Genomic DNA, 6,000 nt, shown 5'->3' with positions numbered 1-6,000 from the left:
GCACTTTAAGGTTTCTTAAGTTTCCTAGATTGGGAGCTGTATATCTCTTTTTAATGCTTCCTGAATCATAGGGTATGTCTACACAGCAATAAAACCCCCACAGCTGGGCCATGTCAGCTGACTGAGGCTCTTGTGGCTCTAAAATTGCAGTATAGATGTTTCAGCCCAGGGACCCCAGAGCCCAAGCTCCAGCCTGAGCCAGAACATCTACACTGCAGTTTTATAACCTCACAGCCCAAGCCCCATGAGCCCAAGTCAACTGACATGAGCCGGCTGTGGGTGTTTTATTGCAGTGTAGACATACCCATAGTCTTCAGTGGTTTGCTGAATGAGCTAATCCTACCTTCAAACCCTTATCAGTCACTGGGAGATTTTATTTTTGGTGCGATACTGACCCTTTTCTGGAGCGGGAGCTGTTTCGAAATGTTTAGACGTTGATTTTAACAAATGGTATTACAAATTGTCATAATGTTTTGGATTTGGGTCTAGATGTCTGTGAATACTTGGGAGTGTCTGCTGGATGGGAGTTGGGGGAGAGGACGGGTTAGTACGAGCTCGTGAAAGAGAGAAACAACACCTACAAAAAGAGAACGAGTGAGTGTATGTGTGTGTGAGAGAGAGAGAGACGGACAGTCAATATTCTTATTTAAATAAATATAAATGATTAAAAAATAGAATACTAAAATGATTGTGCTAGACAGTTGGTCACTAGCAAAGCTCATGACAAAATCTAACCAGGCCAAATGTTCCTTGGGCACCTTATAAACCATGTTAAAAGATACATTGATCGTAACTTCTTAACAGATGAGGCTATAACTAGTAGTTAGAGAGCATCTCCAGGTAGTGTGGTGGATACACTCTTAAACTAATGAACATGCCTGTTTGAGTCTGATTAAACTGAGAGGAACTGGCAGAGAAAGTTGTTTATATCATGCTCATCACTGGGAGATCTGGTGCTACAATCTACCCCGTGTTAAAATCATTCACCTACTCTCCTCATGTATGGAGAAAGGACAGCAGTGAAGATCGTTTTCTCCTGTTAAAAGTTCACTGTATTAAGTCATATGTTTAAAATGTGATTTTTAAGGCGTTAGAAAGAGTGCCATATAGATACTGTTCTTCAGCCAGGCCAAACGCTTCCTTGGTATGTTAACAAACCATGTCAAATAGTACTATTTTAATGTGGAGTGGTCCTTTTTAGATTGAGTTAGATTTCATACATATTATGGCCATGACTTCATTTAGAGTTAAGTTTGAGTCACGCATTTGAAACAGTTATATGTACACATTCAAATACATACAAATGTACACATACCTGAGTGTGTAAGAGAAAATGTGCAAGCACACACACGCAAGCACAGACAAGAGGGGATTAACAGCAAACCTATTCAAACAGGAAGATGGAATGGCACATTGTGGCTAATACTGGGAATGAGAGTGATCCACAAGGACGTTGTTTTAACAGTACAAAATACTTAAAATAACCCAAAGCAGAGTTATTTTTACAGTGGCATGCTATAGTCAATGACACCCTCTCCCCCCCAAATCTAATAACATTTAAGTGACCCTTCCTTATTAAAATAGCATTACTGTACTCCAGGGTGTGTTTTAGTGGACTATAAATACATTTCTCAGGTGGCGAAAGGCAGTCGGCCTTCACCCCAGGCCTCCCAGCACACCCGAGGCCCCTGCTAATGGCCCTGTAAATCATTGCCCTGTCACGTTTTTAATCCTGTATTGAACAGCAGGGTTATCTGTGATGTAAAACCTACCAGCACGTATCTGTGCCTGAGCTCTGATGCTGGTACTGCTATTTTGTATGAAAAATGCCACTGTCTTTCTACTAGCAGAGGAACACAGGCTGCATTCTTGTCACTGCCTCATCAACTTGTGTACTTGCCACACGCCAACTTTTCTCTGCCTTTGAGCTCCTGTTTGTTTGAACGCTTTCACTCCTCTCTTTTTCCACATGTGCAGCCTTTTAATAAACATGGATCTGGGAAAATTTAAACAGCTCCTTGTTCCATCTCAGTTTTGGTTCTCATTTCCTTCATTTCGAGGTTAGACTGCTGGTATGCTGAGGTGGTGGACTAGCACGCTGACCAATCTTGTCTCATTGTTTCCTTGCACTTCCCCGTCTGTCTGTATCCAACTGTTGTCTTATGCTTAGAGCTGGTCTATACTAGAAAATTAGATCAGGGTTTCTCAAACAGGGGTCGCCGCTTGTGTAGGGAAAGCCCCTGGTGGGCTGGGCCAGTGCGTTTACCTGCCCCGTCCGCAGGTCTGGCCAATCGCAGCTCCCACTGGCCACAGTTCGCTGCACCGGGCCAATGGGAGCTCCTGGAAGCGGCAGCCAGTAAGTCCGTCAGCCCGCGCCGCTTCCAGCAGCTCCCATTGTCCCGGAGCAGCAATCCGCGGCCAGTGGGAGCTGCAATTGGCCAGACCTGCGGACGGGGCAGGTAAACACACCGGCCCAGCCCACCAGGGGCTTTCCCCACACAAGTGGCAACCCCTGTTTGAGAAACCCTGAGTTAAGGTAACTTAAATCCCTGTGTAGACAGCGCTCGGTCGATGGAAGAATTCTTCTGTCGACCTAGCTATTGCCTGTTGGGGAGATGGGTTACTTGCGCTGACAGGAGAACCCTTCCCATCAGCACAGGTAATGTCTACACTGAAGCGCTACAGAAGCGCAGGTGCAGTGCTGCAGTTGTGCCACTGTAGCATTTCAAGTATAGACGAGCTCTGACACTGTAAGCTCTTTGGGGCAGGGACCATTTTTTGTTTTGTGTTTGTAAAGAGCTTAGCATGATCGGGACCTGGTCCATGGAGAGGGCTCCTATGCACTATTGTAATGCAAATAATAGTAATTAATAAAGCACCCAAATTATTTAATTAAATACATGCACCAAGTTTCTTTGCTGTAGTTTTCAACTCTCCAACATACAGAATCAACAATACAACTTTTGTAATAAAATGGGACCTATAAAATGGTAAGACATTTGTTTCTTTTTTCTAAATAAACAATGATCCTTCCTATAAATGATTTGCTTCTCGGCGCACAGGGACATTGTATGACTCTAGCTGAAAAATAACAAAAACTTCACTTGAAGTCTATCTCAGCCTGCCTCTCAAAGAATGACTTGATTTCATAAATAATATCTGAAACAAGTCATGGGCGTCACAGTTTTTCTTTAAACGTGAATTCACTGAAAAGGCAATAGGAGTTTTGTTTCAGGCAAGAGTATACGTTACTGGCAAGCAGAAAAGTGCACCTGGATCCAGAGGTCGCTAACAATTCCAGAGGGGTGTTTCAATACTGAAAGCCAGCTCTGAAGTTGGGAAATGGGCCCTATGTCAATACTCAAGTGAATGAGATCAGAGTTGAGCCCAGAATCCCAATGGAGGAGTGGCAGGAGCCAGAAATAATAGTTTCACTAGGCCACTTGAGAATACGGTGACCAGATAGCAAGTGTAAAAAATTGGGACAAGGGATGGGGGGTAATAGGACCCTATATAAGAAAAAGCCCCCAAAATTGGGACTGTCCCTATAAAATCAGGACATCTGGTCACCCTACTTGAGAATGATTCTGCTGTCCCACGATCACAGGGAGTGCATTTTACACCTCCCACCATTGGAACACGATGCCACTAGAGCTTAGGATAATTCAAAATAGGACCAATACAGAGCAGTTTCCGACTGGACCTCTGTGTGTGTGGGTGCATGCTTGCATGGTATAGCTGGAGGAAGTTGTCTTTATAAAGAATGGGGGTTTTTTTAAGAGAAAGAGAGTTCAAATAAATTCAGAGTGACTGAGCTGAGCCATTTTTTATAGTGATCTTCTGGATCATCAAGATGTCCTTGTTTATTTTCTTTGATTCTGCTTTGATTTAAAATTCTAGGCTCATTAAATGCCATAAAAAGAAACATTTACATAATTTACAAGACCTTTATATGAACATTTTAATAAAAGAATACACCTTTAAATCAAATCACAAAAGCATATGTCATCTCTGAAGGAGAAACTTATATTCCCAAACACAATAAACATTGTTCTATTACTATGTTAATTTGGAAAGCAGGTCATGGGAAATTAAATTGCTTAAAATAGGTCACCAATTATAACTCTGCATTCTATTAAAATAAGTGCATCTCTGAAATCTTTATTAGTTTATTTTAATTAAAGGCACAAAAATATTCAGCGTTAAATTATTGCCATTTGTATGTTTTACATTGATACGGGCACACATTCCTTTTATTATGCAGTGTAAAATGCTGCAGATCATATTCATTATGATGCATGTACTGTCCTTAGTTATTTTACCTGTAATGGGAGTCTATGATAAATAATGTTTCATTTTAAACAAAAAAGGAGAACCTAAATAATGATGCAATTTTAAATTGTTCATTTATAACAGGAAGCACAGAAGAAATCTTGTGTCTATTTGAAAAAATACCATTGACCGCACCTAAATGGATATAATTTACAAAAAGCCTGGATTTAATTTTTATCAGCTATCTGGATACAATGCTATATTTCACATTATCACTGGGATAAATACAGATGAAGGGCCATATGCCTCTCAGAGTTCTCATATAACATTCATTAATACTAATGGTAATTATTGCACATGTGTTTACTGAGCAGTGACTATTAGCCACTGGAATCTGATTTAAAGATCATTGTTAGGGTTCATATTAGTATATGCAAAAGTTGTGTGAAGCTTTCCTCTGAAATGCTGACAATCAGTGTGGGTCAGGAATATTCGTGATCTTCTGGTAAGATATTCAAAGCTGCCTAGAAGATTGAATTGCCCAACTCTCACTGAAATTAGTGTGTTGTGTATCCAAATCCTTTAGCTTTGGCTGCTTTGAAAACTAACCATGTTGGTGGTTTGTGTTTGTGTGCGCATATATACATACATATACACGCAGCTACTTTATGCTGCACTAGTCAGGTAAAGGGGTATTAAAGTGGGTGCAAATATAATTTACAATTTACTCCCACTTGAAGATTCCTTTGCATTGCAAAAGGGGTCTAAGATGACCTTAGTGAAAATGAGAATGAGACCTGTATAATGCAACTTAAATGAACCACCACGAAATGCAAATGCCTAAACTGAGTAATGGTGTGATTCTATTGCTCTCTCCCCATCTGCTCCCTACTATTTGTCATCCCCCACACATGTTGTCAAGTATAAAATTTAGAGTAAGCCCTTTGAGGCACAGGGCCATATCTTTCTTTCGTGAAGCATCCAATACATCTTTAGGTGCTATAAAGCAATTACTACTACAAAAAAATAATAAGTGGATCTTCTGAAAACAGAAGACCGCTCAGGCCATGCTACACTGACATTTCAGGTAAAGCCACAAACCATCCAAAGTCAGGAGAGTCAACATAGAGGTGAAGGACTGGACAGTCCTCCGGATCAGAAATGGGATCTAAACTGCCTTTTATCTCTATGCCACTAGTTCAAATGCAGACTACTGGCCAACGTCCGCTTCCAGTTGTATCTGTGCAAGTCCACTGATCTCTGTATATGAGAAGTTTACATTTGATATGGTAGGTAATGAATTGCTTGGATGTTTTCAAGAGCTGAATTTGATCCTACAGCAGAAGTGATGTGGAATCAGGTGTGCTTTTGCCTTCAGTAGGAGCCAGAGCAGTCACTAAGAGTCTTTGGATCAGGTTCTAAAAGTTGTTTGGTAGCGCATGTGAAATGAGTTGGTGGTCTCAGTCCACATCAGAGTAAATGGTGTCCACAACCCCCAGACTTGCCACGCAAAGCTCCATATTTAGCTCAGGTCCTTGCAAGTCAGAGGCATGCTGATTTGAACTTTAGCCCTCAGCTGAAGGCACTTTGGATTTACTAAGCATAGCTGTCAAAATATTCACACACTAAGCAGCACGTCTTGCCTTTCCTGAGCTCTGAATTGCTTTATGTTTGGAATTCCATATTTTACTTAAAAGCTGAGTTTCTCAACATCCTAATGGTAGCCCT

Source organism: Mauremys reevesii, linkage group 13 (genome assembly GCF_016161935.1).
Source record: "Mauremys reevesii isolate NIE-2019 linkage group 13, ASM1616193v1, whole genome shotgun sequence".
Taxonomy (NCBI): Eukaryota; Metazoa; Chordata; order Testudines; family Geoemydidae; genus Mauremys; species Mauremys reevesii.
The sequence above is the reverse complement of the archived record's forward strand: the minus strand, read 5'-3'. Positions refer to the sequence as shown.